Source organism: Ostrinia nubilalis, chromosome 12 (genome assembly GCF_963855985.1).
Source record: "Ostrinia nubilalis chromosome 12, ilOstNubi1.1, whole genome shotgun sequence".
In the NCBI taxonomy this organism is placed as follows: Eukaryota; Metazoa; Arthropoda; class Insecta; order Lepidoptera; family Crambidae; genus Ostrinia; species Ostrinia nubilalis.
Genome location: NC_087099.1, coordinates 11,955,196 through 11,973,225, shown reverse-complemented (window position 1 = coordinate 11,973,225; position 18,030 = coordinate 11,955,196). Strand labels below are relative to the sequence as shown.

At 42.8% G+C, this 18,030-nt stretch overlaps 1 protein-coding gene across 1 annotated transcript in view; it reads right to left on the bottom strand.

Moving 5' to 3' along the window:
• The window catches only part of LOC135076954 (vacuolar protein sorting-associated protein 16 homolog), a 319,963-nt gene extending 303,628 nt beyond the window's left edge, over positions 1–16,335 (bottom strand). The window contains exon 1 of the mRNA XM_063971480.1: positions 16,322–16,335. The gene's annotated coding sequence lies outside the window, so the exon portion shown is untranslated. The remainder of the gene's footprint in view (positions 1–16,321) is intronic.
• Between the last annotated feature and the right edge of the window lie 1,695 nt (positions 16,336–18,030).

The following is an 18,030-nucleotide window of genomic DNA, read 5'->3' as shown; positions in this document are numbered from 1 at the left end:
CAAGTTACACTTTATGGTTCCATAAATTGTAATTTCTATCGAATTATCATTTAATTGTACGTATTGTGAACATCCCCTATGTTCACATTTAAGCACCGCGGTGCGGACGTGTGCGGATTTTGTATTGCTTATTTTTATTCAAATAGCAATGGAAACTTCGAATTGAGTTGTGTGGTTTTAGTTTGAAAATAAAGTTCACGAAGAACGTATAATTTAAATTTTAATAGCACCAAAACTAGTATTTCAAGCACGTTATGTTATTACGAAACGCGACGATACTGATTGTGAGTTATATGACGATGTTGAGTTTGAATTACAACACGAATGGATTATGGATAGAAAATTACTTTTACTGAAATATTTTCTTGAAAATCTGTTTCAGAGTAAAGGATATTTTTTCCACGAATAACGAATTAACAAGTACGATCATAAACTCAAATAAATTAATCCCATTATGTAAAATATCTAGCGAGATTCAAACCGATGCTGACTTTGAAGGGTTGCTAGGTAGGTAATTCAATTCGACTTACATTTTTGATGCAAAATAACATAAGCACTCAACATTTTTAAGGAGATTCGTATCAAGTTAAGCATTAGCCTGACGTCATTCTGATGATAATTAATAACATACAAATCGTTAGTTAAGTTTAAAAGTGCGTAAGTCAAAAATGTGCATTTCACAGGAGATTGGTCGGAAAAAGCACGCGGTCCTTCTTCATCCAACGCCATCAAAATGTTAAAACCGTCAAAAATGACTTACGCACTCATAAAACTTCACTGACGAAATGGAAATATGAGTAGGAATGAATCCGTCTTCATAAAGTTCTGAGAATCAGAAATCTTTTCAAATTGAATTTGTACTTAATTAAGATTAATTTGAATTGCCCTATTTCCTCTAATGGAAGTACTTGAAGCCATAAATGTGTTAGCAAGTGAAAAGTTTCCAGGGAGACCTACCAAATAAAACTAATTAAAAAGTTACGGACTTTCGATGTTCTTGTTTATTTCATAATTAATGAGAGGAAAACTTTGGTTGTAAGATATCACGGATCTCTTGTATTGGATTGCCAATTAAGTCTGATATAGCAATCAGTAAATTTACCCAAACAGTATAAGAAGGTATCATATTGATTTATTTATAAGACATTGTAGGTTAGATAAATTCGTGATTTGATTAATTAATAAAATACGTCATTGGATCATTTTATTGGACGGCCGCGGCTTTAATCGTCCGAAGTATAAATTATCATAATTTTGTAGCCTTATAAGTAAAATGCAGACTTCACCTCCTCAAAATTTTTATTTAGATCCCTCAGAAGTTTTTCTCGGAAAATGAACAATCATTCAGACATCCTTAAAAAAATGTATTTTAAATAATCACGTGCCACTAAGGTATAACGAGGCAAACACTGCAGCATCATGCAAATCTGATAGGTGCTATTCTGCTACAAAATAAACGAATGTTACATGTAATTTACTGTGCTGTCAATATTAGTCAAACTTGTATTTATGTTTTCTTTAAAACTAAAATTAAATAAAAATACTAACAGAACAACTTTTGAAAAATAAGTAAATATTGTTGCAGTTCATTGCCACTTTGGTGTGTGAATAAAAAATATATTTCCCTGACATTGGCATTATTATGTAAACACTTTGTGTTTTCCTCCTAAATTATCTTTCCATTGCGCAACTTTCCACAATTCTGTACGAATAGTCACGAAAACAATATAGAAAAAAGTCTTTTATCGTTTCTGTCTATCAATTCGCGATAAATTTAAAAACTACTGAACAGATTTTCGGACTGACGACCTCATAAAGGTAGCAGGAAGGTGTTAGATGCAGACCGCTACCAACCGGGCGATATGGAAATCATTGGGGGAGGTCTATGTTCAGCAGTGGAGGTCCTAAGGCTGAAATCATGATGATGATGAAACAAACACATAGGATACTTTTAATCCGGTTTTTGAAAGGAGGACGTAAATAAATTATTTCTATGACATTCACGCGGGCGAAGCTTCGGGCAAAAGCTAGTATCTAATAAAAATGTTTTTAAGCTTCTACCGAAAAAAGTCTTTAAATTAATTGCCTAATGAATTTACTCGAGTCTTTTACATTAAGAGAACTGGCACGTGTATTTATTAAAATAAGTATTCCCTTTCGTTGCTCGGAAGTTTATTCCCAAGTGCTTTTAAGAAAACATTTGAAATAGGAATTTCACGAGGAAAATTACACTTTTCTAAATTCAATCAGTCCAGGGTAGTCCGATGCTCTTAAATATAAGCCCTGTTTGAAAATATTATGAATCGAGCATTACGAGATGTGTAAGCTATCGATGATAGGTTTATGCTAGAGGATTGAAATACGATCGAATATCGATTAGGCATTATGTGATCACAACCGCATGGCGAAGAGATAAACAAGAAAGACCCAAATGAAAGTCTTAAGCTTAACAGAACAGAATGGTATCTACTAAATTCAATCAAAATAATTAATATGTAGGCCCTTTTCTGAGCACTTATACACGTCCCTAATAGCTTGCCCTACCACCATTTCGGGACAACATTTATGGGTATGGGCTGGTCACCTTTAACCAAATAGTTACATGGTCAAGATTCCGGACCTGCTTTCTCGCCGTTCTGTAAAGTTGTTAATTTTATAAACATAAGTACTGGCGGCCCTCCCGCGACTTCGTACGCGTGAATCCCGTTTTACCCGCTTAGGGGTTGAATTTAGTAAATTCCTGTCTTAGTTAAACTTACGTTCTAAAAGGATCCCCTATGCAAAAATTGAGACTCCTAGCACTTGTAGTTTCTGAGATTTCGTGCTGAGTGAGTTAGTCAGTGACCTTTCGTTTTTATAGATATAGATAGATTGTAATAAATAAGACAGTGTGTTTATCAAACATAATAAAAAATAATACTACTGCCTGGGTACATACTGAACGATGCCAGCGACCCCGACTTTATTGATGTTGTTCCAGACGCAAACATTTGACTTCCCGCTCAGTTTGCTGAACTATGGTGTGTTAATTAAAGTCTAGATAAACCAATAACACTGTTTGCAGGGTTATGTAAGTGAAGAAACCGATATTAGTTACAGGATTGTTATGTTTGTTTAGCAATAGCCGTTGCGGTTAATGAAGGTTAGTAGAGTTATGAAGTTGAAACAAAATCGTGTAGAGGTTTTCGCCATGAAAAAATGTGAAGTTAAAACAAGGAGATTGTAATAAAAGAAATTGACAATAAGAATTTTGTTAACCTCTCTAAGCTAAATACGCTTGTGTCACGAGTGGGGTTCATCACAATAGTCCAGTGGTGGCGGGGTTCGAATCAGGTTTCCTCGGATCTCGAGTCGGCTAGTCCGACCGACATTTTCACCGTTTGATTAGGAGGTGAGGTTTTGTTACTTCAAATGTTTTTAATAATACGACAATCGCATTTAATTTCATAATCATCACCATTTCAGACGTTGAAAGTATTTGTCAGTCGAGCATTCCTTGTCTTCTGTCCGTACAGAAGACAAGGAATGCTCGACTCGTTTATAATGCGAACAGCTAGGGACTGGAATTCGCTGCCTGCTGCTGTATTTCCTGAACACTATTATCTGGGCGTTTTCAAGGCGAGAGTGAATAGGCACTTACAGGGCAGATATGTACCATCTTAGACTGCATCTCACTTAACGCCAGGTGCGATTGCGGTCAAATACCGGCCTTGTCTAGCATAAAAAATGCGATATAGCACGATCTCCAATTTCATTTATCCAGACTTTACCAGACATCCTCGTGAGGTCGTCGATCCGTCGAGCAGGTGGGCGTCGCACGATCCCGAGACGTGGTCTCTATTCCAGTATTCGTTAACTCCACAATTTATCTTGGCTTAATATCAATAGACCTTAATTAGATTTTCTTGGATCTTAAGTCTTTGCTTATGAATAAAACTAATATTACACTAGTTGGAACTTTGAGTAAAATGGCTAACAAACTATAGCTAATATAGCTAACAATTATAGCTATTCATGCAGGCATGCATATTGGCAGCTATTTTATTGCTTCATTACAGGCCTGATGCATTTAATAATGGATGTTAGAGCTCGATCAGACTATATTAAACAGACCATACTATGTATTTTGCTTTGTTATGCACAGGTTAAGCCAAATATACTTAGGTAAGTTCTCAACTGTGAGCTTAATCTAAGCCTTCGTTTTTACAACCTCTATGCAGCAATGGCAGACTTCTTAAAGTTTAGTGATAAAAAAATTGCAAAATAATTTTTGAACGCATCTAATATTGACTACGTTTTACCTACGTGATCCTCGCGGCATATCTGATTTTCTTTCTTGCTTTTAATTGACTAAATGAGTTGTCGTTAAGAGATAAACTTAGTAAGCACTATCTAGGCCGATGGGGTACCAAGGTTACCAAGGGTATGAGTGGAAGTCACTTACTGGAAAGCGCAGCGTCCACCTACAAGGTGAACAGAAGACCTCATAAAGGTCGCAGGAAGGCGCTGGATACAGGACGCTACCAACCAGTCATTAGCCTCGAGTTTAGCGGGCAGCGGGGCGGGAGCGGCGGCGGCGCGGGAGCGGGGCGGGCAACGCAGACCCGTTCTCGAAACAAGCGGGCAGCTCGCGCGGCGCTTTAGCGGCGAAGTGTTGTGTTCGGGGTTGTGTTGTCGAGATATTTGTTTTTATTCGCAAACGAAATGTCTGAACAACGGCGACAATTTTATTTCGATTCAAATTTATTCCTAACGCTCGATTTATTGTGAGAAAAAGAAGGAGTGCGCTGCCCGCTCGTTGCCCGCTCCCGCGCCGCTCACCGCTCGTTGCCCGCTCCCGCGGCGCTGTTTTCGAGAACCGGTCTATCTGGGGGCACGGCAGTGCCCCCACCAAGTCGAGCAAAAAAGCGGCACGGCCGTACCATCCTTTTCTCGAAGCAATTCAGGCCATTTTCGACCGCCTGTAACTTCGTTGTGGATAAAACTAGAAGGCTGAATTTTCATTAGCTATGTAGGCATTGTAAAGACACGGTATATTTAAAATTTCATTCAATTTGAACCAGTAGTTTAAGAATTATAACGGGTCAAAGTTACTTAATTTTGTCACTCACTGACTGACTCACTGACTCACTGACTCACTGACTCACTGACTCACTGACTCACTGACTCACTGACTCACCGATCATCAAAATTCTAAGGCACTTCTAGCAGACCTAGAAGCTTCAAATTTGGAATATAAGTAGTGTTTGGTGTATGAATCAAGGAAAAACTAAAATATTTGGGGGCACGGTAGTGCAACCGCCAAGTCGAGTAAAATTTTTCAATTTCGGTCCAGTTTTCTAGATACATAACTGCTGTCTACAAAATACAAAAAGAAATGAGATTTGGAGGCACGGTAGTGCAACCGCCAAGTCGAGTAAAATTTTTCAATTTCGGTCCAGTTTTCTAGATACATAAGTGCTGTCTACAAAATACAAAAAGAAATGAGATCCCATCAAAAACAATACTTGTCAAAAAAACCAAGTCTCGCAACTCAGTTGTTCTACGGTAAAAAGTTGTGAGATCCATGTAATACCAAGTCCAGGCCAGGAAATCTTTAACGTTTTACATAAATATATTGACTTGGCCATCGCATGAAAACACGTGTAAATTAAATTATTTAGTGCGATGGCCAAGTCAATATATTTATGTAAAACGTTAAAGATTTCCTGGCCTGGACTTGGTATTACATGGATCTCACAACTTTTTACCGTAGAACAACTGAGTTGCGAGACTTGGTTTTTTTGACAAGTATTGTTTTTGATGGGTTTGATTTTACGCATAAGATCCTGCCGCTCCCGCGCCGCCGCCGCTCCCGCGCCGCCGCCGCTCCCGCCCCGCTGCCCGCTAAACTCGAGGCTGAGGCCTTAAGGAAATCATCGGGGGAGGCTTATGTTCAGAAGTGGTCGTCCTATGGCTGAAATGATGATGATGATCTCAATTCAGTAGGTATACCTTTTAGAGGTATTCTGTATTCTGTTCTGTTAGTGGTATTCTTTGAGTAATGGTCTTACGTTTCATGTAGTTATCGCACAGTTTAATATCGTCGGTAACCGGAGCTCCGCAAACTGTGTGTCGAGGAACTCTTGATGCCCGACTGTTTGCGTCTAGATTCTAGACTCAAGAACAATATCAATATAGCTCGGCTCTGTTACTGAGGTAGCTATTAGGTAGTAATAACAGTAAGTCTGAGTTGCACCACCTAACTTTAACGGTAACTATAACGATAACCGGTGTTTTTTGTATGGAAATTGATTTTTGACGTTTGTTAAAGTTAAAGTAAGGTGGTGCAACCCAGTCTAAATGTTTTAATAGACTTATTATTGTCTACCTTCTCACTTGCGTGTTTTTCGATCTGTCGTACAGTCTTTACCGCAGATTTATCAAGTAAGTCTACTTTTTTGAGAAATTTTAAAGTTATTCACTTACAGAAAAAAATATTGGTGCCACATACTTACTTTTCATTTTCCATCTCCTCCACTATTTTGCGATGAAAAGTAGTTAAATATGGTTTTGTATTAGATTTAATTTACCTACTTGTAACTAATATTGAAACTCATTATAATAATGATATAATTAGGAAAAATTCATAAAGTTACACTCAAAAATATATTAAAACCAATTACCAGTCACGAACCTATGCTAGACTTTCATTGCAGGCTAAAGTGTTTAATTTCTAGTGTAATTTAGCTTTATGTGTCGTGTAATCATCTCACTAAGGTTTAATATCGTCTGAATTCCAGCTTCTTGCTGTTTGCGTCTAGAACAATATCAATATCGCCCGGATCGCAGACTTGGAGAGCATTTTAATGTACAGTCAGAATATTAAGTTCATATTGAACCTTAGTAACTTGTAAATAAATCTAGAAATTGGTCAAATTAGTCATGTGCAGTTGATGCTACAGTGAAGTTAAAATTGTTTTGAAACAATGAGTGTTCTGACGCTTTGGTGAGTCAGTTTAGGGGTCAGACAATACACTTTTATAAGGTAGTTTCCACTTCCTACTTAGTGTGGTAATAAAGAAATATCGACACGTTGTAACCTTAATGATTGTGTGACATAAAAACTGAGAAGTGTGGTTGGTTAGTAAAGCCCTCACGAGAGAAAAATACAAGTATATTATTAATAAAATTGTGTGTACTTTAAAAAAAAACACGCGCTAAGCATACACAAGAAAAAAATTATTGAAACATGCCTCACTCGTATATCAAGATCAATTAACTTAACAACCATTTAAATTAAATGAATAATATTTACTAACCTAGCAATTATTTCGAGCCAATAAGAAAGAGTTTCTAACCTAACAACTACAGCTAAGAAAGTAAAATGAAGTTTTATAAATATTCAATTTACAAGTTCCAATCTTTATTTATGAATGCAAAGAATATAAAGCCCTTATTTTACAAGTAGGTTACGAGTGGCAAGTTTTTATAACTATTGAACTAACGATCTAGCTAGGGCATTAAAAAGTTAAAATAGGATGAATTCATTAAAATTTATTATGATAAATTTTATTTACTGAAGGAAAAATACTGTAAAGTCAAAGAATAGAGAATACCCACAAGTATTATCATAACAATGTTCACGTTACAGAAATGTTCACGTTCAGCAATACATATTTAGAAGAGCTACCGGGCCCACGAGGCTGCGACGCGTCTTCAGTTTGTCGCTGCTATCGTAAAGGAAAAAGAGTCAGCAGACACGATTATATCAGACTCTATTATTGTCATTTCCCGTATAATGAAATAGTAACTGTGGGCCATTTGTATCTATATTTAACTGGGTCATCAGTGAACCATGAGGGAAGGTAACTATCGCTACAACTCTCAGTCCGTAGTTGCCACAGAACCTTATTTCGAACACGCATAATCGTGTGAAATTCAATTCCATTACAATAATATGTATCCTCCACTGCATCTGACTGACCGCGATAAAAAATGGCTGATTCACGAACAAAGTTTAAGTGTTTAATTTGTCAAGGATAAAGACAATTGTTACGCTACTCTTCTAACATTTGAAACAAATTCATAAAAACTAGTCTTATAGAGGTTTCCAGTTTTTCTCCCCCAGTCCCCAATATTCCATAAAAACTTAATGACGTCACTAATGTTCTGACACAGCTGGGTATGGGCTGGGCATACTCTCTCTAATTCTACCATGCTGCAGGCGTCTAGCGTAAATGGGCAGGCTTTCAGAAATTGTTCCTTTTATAGGCAAATTTCTTTATGCGGCGGCATTTGAGCTGCAAATTCTGAATTTATATGCAATTTCTTATACAAAACACGGTGCTATGTGCTCGATTCTTGCACACTTTCAAAGTAAGAATATAATTTATGCAGCATTTAAACCGTATATGCAAACAAGTTGCTAAAAGATGTGCGAAGACTGTATGTATACAGAATGTAACTAATGCAGTTACATGCATTGCCGTATTATTATTTAAACTTCCAAACACAGGTCTCCTAACACCTAAGCAAATGCAAAAGCAAAAAATAAGTTGTCATTCGTTATAAATAGGTGAAATAGACCTTATGCATGAAAGGCCGACTAAAGAGAGTTGTAAACAGTCCAGAACTATTTCAAGGTCACGTTGCCATGAAATCTGGGCCCTACTATTTTTACTCGAAAGATAATTAATTATAAGCACGTACCTTAAAACGACGCTTAAAACTCGATTCAAACTGAATTGAACCGATTGATATCAATCAATCCTGATTGAATTTGAATGTAGAGTTTTGTCGTTTTATCTATTGTGAATTTTAAGCCTTCATAAACTATCTGGTCAACGTGGGGAGTGTAGGCCAATTTCTCTATTTGCGTCTGGTTAATTAGAGAGGGTCTATCTCATTAGTAGAGACTAAATGACCCGGTGATGATTCTGATAAAGTCTTAATAAATGCCAAAAATAAGTTGTATCAAGCTGTGCCTCGATCCATTATACATTTCATTCAATTCAACTACTCTACTTTGCGTTATTGACCATAAAACCATAATATACTAACCCATAGTAGGCGCAAACTTACCTTGCGGATTAAAAAAGTACTGACCCTGATATGAAATATGCAAAGAGCGTACCCTTGTTATGTGGACCCACGTAGCATGGGGGGTAGACGTGGAGCATTATTGAATTTAGGTTACCTGCGCTGAGGCCGTTTTAAACATGTTCTTACACTTAATTTAGTTTAAGCATGCGACGCCGAGTGAGATGAGATGCGAAATGCTTAATGTGGGTTTGACGATGCCGCAAGATGATGTATTTCGTTTAAAATAAATGTGATATTCCAGACATTTGTAAACGTGTCTGTTAAACGTTTTCACGCGTTCATCTAAACCAAAGGAGTTAAAAAAAAAAAAAGTAAAGTAGAAATAAATGGACTAAGATGGGTGTAACAAAGGGATGGAAGTTTTTATGGGATTTCGTATGTTTGGTTCTGTGTTTTTGTGTCTGAGTAAATATCCTCCTGATGATGATGATGATGATAATGAAAAACCCTCCACTTACGTGGACAAAGCCGCGAGCAAAATCTAGCTGGCAATAATTCTAGCTTCCAATAATTCTCCGCCCGATAAAGTATGTAGTTTTGAGTTGAGTTATGAATTTTCTCGTTCTGAAAGTCGTATTGGAATTTATTTAAGAAAAGAAATATGATTTCTCAAGTAAGTGAGACCTACGCATAACCTTTACGTATAAGTAGTTGAGGATTCCGGGTGAAGCTCGCTTCCACCTTCGGCCTGATCATCACTTACCATCAGGTGAGATACAGGCCAAGAGCTTCCTCATTAAGTATTAAAAAAAGAAAGTTTTAAATGCCATCCTTGCCTACATAAAATCATTTCTTTTACGAATACAGTCAGCAATACTTTAATGGTTCAGTTTAGTCAATCTAGATTTGGAATTGTTTAGATAATCATTGTTAAGGATCGGATCGTCGTCATGCGGTGGTGTTAAGGTCCGTCTATACACTGATGTATATTAGGGTCCATGAAAAACCAGTTCATCATCATCATGAAGTAGGAAGATAAACCACAAATCGCGCACAATGGCCCAATCTTGAGGCTAAGTGCGGTATTCGTTTGCTCTGCAAATATAACTAACTATCATCATTATTTCAGCCACAGGACGTCTACTGCTGAGTAGAGGCCTGAATCTAGCGCCTTCCTGCCACCTTTATGAAGTCATCGATCCGCTTGAGGGTGGACGTCTCACGCTGCGTTTTCTGTTCAACTAAATAAATACTTGTAGTTCAGAAATAATTTCGACACCCTTACGTTAATTTATTTTACTAGTTCAGCAATGCCTCGTGTATTTACTTAACTAATACTTTATTGGATCAGTCTAGTCAATCTAGATTAGGCTTTGTTTGTTTAGTGTTAAGAGCGATCCCACTCGACCGGGACGCTAGTCGACCGGAAAATGGCGCCGCAACTAGTCTCTGATATTGGATAGGTAATGATCGGAACATCATGATGGCGGTGTTAAGGACCATGTACACTGCTGTAGGTAAAGTCAGCGTAAATAGTTGTGTTGTGATACCCAAAGTAGCCAATAATTTTGCAACAAGTCTTTGTGGCTATTGGAATAAGGTTGTGTTGTCAGTTTATTACTGTACCTGTTAGCGACGTCGACCGAGAAAATACGCTAACTTATTAATTAGAATCGATTAGCAACGTTAACAGTCAGATAATGTTGTAAAATAATCAATTAGAGTCGATTAGAGATAAATAACATTCCATCTCTTTCTCACATTATCTGTCATCTCACTTGCACATCAATTACTCTTCCACACACTTCTGGAATATTCGAGAGAAAAAGAAACGGGACGGCAACATCGGACCTCTCGCTTCGAACATTCCAGAACTATGGTCCAGAACATGAGAGACAGAGACAGGAATATCGGAAGAGAAAGGGATGGATATAGCCCGGGGCCCTATAAATACGGAGCGAGGCGCTCCGGGAGACAAGTGACACACTATTCGCTTCGCATCGCTCGCACGGTACGGACGTGCGCTCCGCCTCGCCCGCCCGCTCGCATGCGCTGCGCTCCGAGTTCCTCGAGCTTATCGCCCTCGCTCTGCGAGTCTTGTTTCTGTGGTGTTTTGTCACAATTACGTGGCTTGCCCGCGGCTGCGCTTGGGATACCTAACGGTGATAACGAACAAGCGTAGTTAAACGCCTTTCTAAAGGCGGTTCGGTTCGATTGGGAGCGACCGACAGTGCCTTTTTCAAGGCGCTGAAATTTCCTGCCGCCACCGGTATATTAGGCTGTGAACCTTGGCCTCCTGGAAGGCACGTTTGAGAGGGTGAGGCGTTCCTCCTCGCCCTTGAGACACTCGGTTTCACAGTCTTTTCACTGCCGGGCGTGACCCCCCCTACCCCTCCCTACTTTCCATCCCTGAAGGAGCGTATCCCTGGTTGTTTTTACGACCGGGGCCCTCCTGAAGGACTGCTAGGAGTAGGTACTCACCCTACGTCGCGGCGTTGCTACGTTGCGGCGTAGTTACATTGGCTAGGGCACACTTTTCCGACACACCCCGCTCAGTTTACACCGACTGTGCGGGACTTACACACCGCTATAACCACCGAGTTTCTTGCCGGCTCTTCTCGGTGGTTGCGACTTGCGAACCGGTGTAGATTCACGCGTCGCGAATCTCAACTCCATGCCATGGACACGGAGGAACTCCTAAAGTTCCTCCGGGCCACTCACCCGGAGGTCCTCTCCGGGTTTAAAGCCCACATACGGGCAAAATCCCTCGCAAGCTCCGTATATGAGGAGCCTGCTTCCCCGTCATGTCCCGAGGACGCCATGTGCGATCCTAACTCGGCCCCGCTACCAATCCCGCTCACGAACGACCACTCTATTGTCATAGAGCACCAATCCCATGCCCCCAGTAGGGACATGGAATGTGACTCTGTCTCAGACGCAGATGACGGTGGCTTCACTACCGTCAGTCGTCCGAAGAGGACCCGCAAATCCGCGGCCTCTCCCCCTCCTTCCCCCCCTGCGAAGGCGCTGAAGGCCAACTCGGGCCTCTCTCAGCCCTCGCAATCTTCCCAGCCCTCCGGCTCGCAGTCGAGCACCGGGCGGACTACCAGAGTCCCCCCAGTCTTTGTCCAGGACAAGGCGTCCTGGAACAAGATTTCCGGCGCGCTCAAGGAGCGTCACATCAATTTCTCGCACGCTAAGTCGTGCAACGTAGGCATTAAGGTGTCCTTGTCCACCTCGGACGAGCACCGAGCCCTAACACGGTTCCTAGATGAAAACCGTATCGGTTATCATACCTTCCCTCGCGAGGAGGAAAGGGAGCTGCGGGTTGTTATCCGTGGCCTTCCCAAGGAGCTAGACTCCGCCTCCATCTTGGCCGACCTCAAGGCACAAAACTTTCCCGTCAAACAGGTTCACCGTCTGTACAGGACTCGTACACGTGAACCATTTGACCTTGTCCAAGTAGTCTTGGACTATTCCAACGAAGCGAAATCGATTTTCAATTTGAAAACGGTTTGCTTCATATCCGGGCTCAAAGTTGAGCCACCCCGAAAGCGCGGCGCTCCCGGCCAGTGCCACCGCTGTCAACATTACGGGCACGCTGCCCGTAATTGTCACGCCCGTCCTAGGTGCGTCAAGTGCCTAGGCGATCACGGCACAGCCGACTGTGTCCGTGACAAGGCCACAGCCACCGAACCACCGAGCTGCATACTGTGTGGTAGCCAGGGTCATCCTGCGAATTATCGCGGTTGTCCCCGGGCTCCACGCACTCAGCCGCGTGCCCCCATCCCCTCTGCCCCCAGGCAGATCAATGCTACTCGCAACTTTGCGGTAGCAAGTGAGGCTCCTAGCCTCCGCCCCAACAGGCCCAATGCTTGGGCTAGGCCTCTGGCCTACACCCAGGCTGCCAGCCTTACTCCCACACCCACCCAAACAGCTGTGGCCCCACCCGCGCTCCAGCAGGCTCCTCAACCCCACCCAGCCCCTAAGGCTACGCCAAAGGCACCTACCCAACAGGCGCCTAACCCAAGTCCCCCTGCCCCTAAGGCACCAGCCCACAAAGTCCCGGCCCCTCAGGCCAAGCCCCAGCCTTCACATTCACCTGCGGCTGACATTAAGTTGGTCAGAGACTTCTTTGGCCAAATTAATGTCGGCGAGATGTTTGTGATCGCCGCAAAACTGCGCGCGACTAATGGCGAAGGCAACATCATGGATAGGTTATCTATCCTCGCCGAACACGTAGACTTTTGCTACGCTATCTCCTCTTTCCACGCTCCGTAATGGCTAATCCCACCGCTAGGATCAAACCCCGGTCAATCACCTTAGCTTTTTTCAACGCTAACGGTCTTAGACAGCAGAAGGACGAGGTTACTCAGTTCCTTACCGACCACCAGGTCGACATCTTTCTGGTTCAAGAGACCCTCCTAACACCCTCTATTCGCAATCCTAGGATAGCGAACTACAATATCATTAGACACGATAGGCCCACACGTGGCGGCGGCACGCTTATTTATTATAAGCGTTCTCTGCACTGTGCTTTAGTCGATCCCCCTTCTCTCTCTAACCTAGAAGTCTCACTCTGTCGGCTAGCCATGACTGGACACGAGCCCATCCTCATCGGCTCGGTTTACCTCTCCCCGAACAAGACTCCCTTAAGGAGCGACTTTCAGGCCCTGTTTGCTATGAATAGTGCAGTCATTCTTGGCGGCGACTTTAATAGCAAACACACTCATTGGGGTTGCGTAACATCCACTGCCAATGGCAACATGTTGAGCGAACTCTCTGAGGAACTCATCTTTGACATCTTAGTCCCTATGACGCCCACTCACTATCCTTACAATGTTGAGCATCGGCCCGACATTCTGGACATGGCAATTCTAAAGAATATAGGCCTCCGCCTACACTCTATAGAAACCATGCACGCGCTCACTTCTGACCATCGCCCGGTCATACTACAACTAGGCTCTCCTGAGTCTACACCCACTATAAAGACAATTGTGGACTGGGACAAACTCAAGGTAAAACTTGGGAACTGTCAGAGCCCACAACTGTCCTCAATCCCCGACGATATAGTTTCGCCTCACGAAACTATTCACGCGATCGATGCGCTCACTAGTCACATCTCGGTCGCCATCGGCGACTCGTCTAGGCAAGTGCCTGCGATGGCTAACCACCGTCTCAGGTTGCCGGACGACGCGCGAGAACTATTGAGGGCAAAGAACACAGCCACTCGCGATTATGACGCTTATCCAACCGAGGAAAACAGAGTCCGCCTACGTTCCTTACAGCGCGCTGTCAAGGCTCGTATTGCGGAACTCCGTAACAATCAGTGGGATGATCTACTTAAAGAAATCTCGCCATCTCACCAAGCCTATTGGAAGTTGACGAGAGCATTTAAGTCTGACACCGTAGCGTCCACGCCACCGCTTTTACGTCCCGATCAAACGCTTGCGTTTGACGACGACGCCAAAGCCGAATGTCTAGCCGACAGTCTAGAAGCACAGTGCTCCCCCAGTACCCTCCCAGTAGACTCTGCCCACCTCCGCATGGTGGACAGCGAAGTCGAACGTAGAGCCGCCCTCCCTCCGACCACAACCCTAGACCCGACCAACGTCGACGAGGTGCGAACGATAATCAAAGGTTTCCGTCCCAACAAAGCCCCCGGCCCGGACCGTATCTCTAATAGAGTCTTACGCGCCCTGCCCGCCCCCCTAGTATACTTCTTGGTTGCTATTTTCAACGCGGCCATGTCTCACTGCATCTTTCCCGACGCGTGGAAAGAGGCAGAAGTCATTGGCATCCCGAAGCCCGGTAAGAAACTGACTGACCCCACAAGCTACAGACCCATCAGTCTCTTAAAGACCATGGGTAAGTTATACGAACGTATAATTGTCTCTCGATTAAGAGATTATGTTTTTTCTAATAATCTCTTAATAAACGAACAGTTTGGCTTCCGCGCCTCACATTCCTGCGTACAACAGGTGCACCGCTTAACGGAGCACATACTTAGCGGCCTCACTGCTAAGCCACCCGTAGGGACAGGAGTGCTATTCTTCGACGTAGCGAAGGCATTCGATAAAGTCTGGCACAATGGCTTGATTTACAAGCTTTACGAACTCGGTGTGCCGGACAGTCTCGTGCACATCTTACGTGACTTTTTATCGAATCGCACCTTTCGTTACCGAGTAGATGGCTCCCTCTCCTCCCCCCGCCCCATAAGAGCCGGAGTCCCCCAGGGCTCCGTGCTCTCGCCCATCCTCTTTTCATTGTACGTCAATGATGTCCCCAAATATCCGAATACGGATTTAGCCCTCTTTGCGGACGACACCGCACTCTACAAGTCCGGACGTAATCGGAATTACGTCATCTTGGCGCTCCAACGCGCAGTCACACAATTAGGCGAATGGTTCAGGAAGTGGCGTATCGAGGTAAATCCCGAAAAAAGTGCAGCAGTGTACTTTTCTAGGGCTTTGTCTGCGAAACGTCCTCCGGTTCGCACTCGTCCTAATGTCCCCACCCATCTCACCTTATTTGACCAAACTATTCCTTGGAAAAGTGAGGCCAAGTACTTAGGTGTCACTCTCGACCAGAGATTATCGTTCGCTCCGCACCTCAGACGCGTCTTGAGCCGTGCGAACCACTACATCCACCGACTCTACCACCTAGTTGGAAGGAAAAGTAAATTGTCACTTAGAAATAAGTTGACAATTTACAAAACCTGCATCCGTCCAGTGTTGACTTACGCCAGTCCGGTGTTTGCTCACACTTCCTGCACAGACCTTAAGAAATTCCAGACCCTCCAAAACAAATTCTTACGCCGAGCCGCGGATGCCCCGTGGTTCGTGCGTAATACGAATCTCCATAGAGATTTCGAGATCCCATCGATTGATCACTTTATGAAAGAAGCCTCTCGCCGCTACTTTGATAAAGCGATCAACCACAAGAACCCTCTTATCGTTAGCGCCGCCACGTATACACCCCAGAAAGATGTCGCTGCCCAATACCGACGACCTAGGCATGTCCTAGACGACCCGGACGATCCTATTACCGAATTTCTGAACACAGACATCACTGCCTTAAGCACGCCAACTACTCCACAACACAGTAGCTCGTTACACCGTACTCGCCGGCGAGTACGAGGCCCTGCTTTCCATTTCGGACGGTACAGACATGTACCGGGCCGGTTCTCCCCTATCCGTCCCCCGGACACGGCCTGAGCCGAGGTCCGAGCCTACCGTGGCGCCCTCAGGCCGCGTCCGTAGTCCCTTCGATCGGGCCCACTAGAGTGAGCCCGCCGTAGGCTGGACTTTGGTCCAACACCGCGGTGGGCAACCCTCTAGTTGGGTTCGCCACTGATCGGGCGCCTTATGCGCTCGATACGGCCCGATCGCGAACGTCGGTCTGCGACCGACGCGGACGAGCCTGGGCTTCGCTTCGCGAAGCCCACACTCGGCCTCGTCGGCACGCGCACCGACGATCGCCAAACGGCTAGAGTACCTTCTGTACTCGCCACTCTGCCCGGTGAAGCTGGAAAAGCTCCTCAAGCTACCAGCGCGCGTCCCTTCAAAAAAAAAAAAAAAAAAAAAAACGGGAGACAAGTTTGAGTTTAGTTGTGTTGTTATGTTGTGTTCAGTTCAGAGAACAAGTGCTCCAAGCAACAAGTGATCTGAAGAAGCAAGAACTGAGAAAAGGAAGCGAATAATAAACGCGAGAAGTCTCAGCAAGTGAAATAGTGGTTTTATTCCTGCAAGTAGCACCTACTACGCCTGACATAGTAAGGGCAAGCTCTCAACGGCAGTCATCATCGTCCGGTCAGCGCTCTCGAACACACACAAACGCATACAGTCCACTGCAGTCCACCACAGTACCTATACTTACTTACTTACTTAGGCTAGGTTGCACCATCTTACTTTGACTTTAATAAACGTCAAAAATCTGTCAAACTCTATACAAAAACCACCAGTTATCGTTATAGCTACGGTCAAAGTTAGGTAGTGTAACACAGCCAGAACTAACAATTTTCGTGAAATAAAAATTACGGATTAATATAGATTTCATGAATCCAAAAGTAGTTCAGATGAGTAGAATAAATAAATATAGTAGATACTTACACCCAAGAAGAGAAGAGATTCAGTATAAGAATGATATTTTTTAAAAATGAAAACTTGTACTATTCAACAGCACACAAAATAAATAAGCCTATTTGCTTTTAATAACTAGATTAAAAGACTCGATATCTCTAAGGGAATATTTACAAAAGCTTTCTCATGAAGCCAAAGTCTCACACTTATTTTTGTCGTAAATTCATAGGAATGCCCAGTCGACCAGATAATAGGGTAAACCGATAACACGTATCAATCACAGCGACGCGGGCTGTCATAGTTTAGTAAAAAGCTTAAATAAAGCTTAAATAAAGCTTAAATAAAGCTGATTTAAGAACAAAATATAGTTAAAATATTCTATACTAGCTTTCCGCCCGCGGCTTCGCGCGCGTGGACTACATTATTTACATATTTTACGGAACCCTATTTTTTTCCAAAATAAAATTTAGCCTATGTTACTCGTGGATAATGTAGCCTTCGAATGGTGAAAGAATTTTTAAAAACGGTCCAGTAGTTTTTGAGCCTATTCATTACAACCAAACAAACAAACAAAGTTTTCCTCTTTATAATGTTAGTGTAGATGAACACTTATTAACTGAAAAATCGTACCGTCTTTCGCCGCGCTGTCAACCGCGAGGCGAGGCGTTTACGTTACGGTGCGGTTAAGTGTGTGTTGTAGTATGGAGTTTTATACAGAAAATACTGATTTTCTTGAGTTGATATGGTTACGATCGGTTTCCGGGTTGATAAGTGTGCTTCGTCCAGGCTAATTTGCACTATCTTATTTTAACCGGAACTGTAACCAAAACCGGTGTTTTTGTATAAAATTCGTCTAACTTTTGACGTTTGTTAAAGTTAGTGTAAGATGGTGCAACCGAGCCTAAGAGAATATTTGTAAGAGATT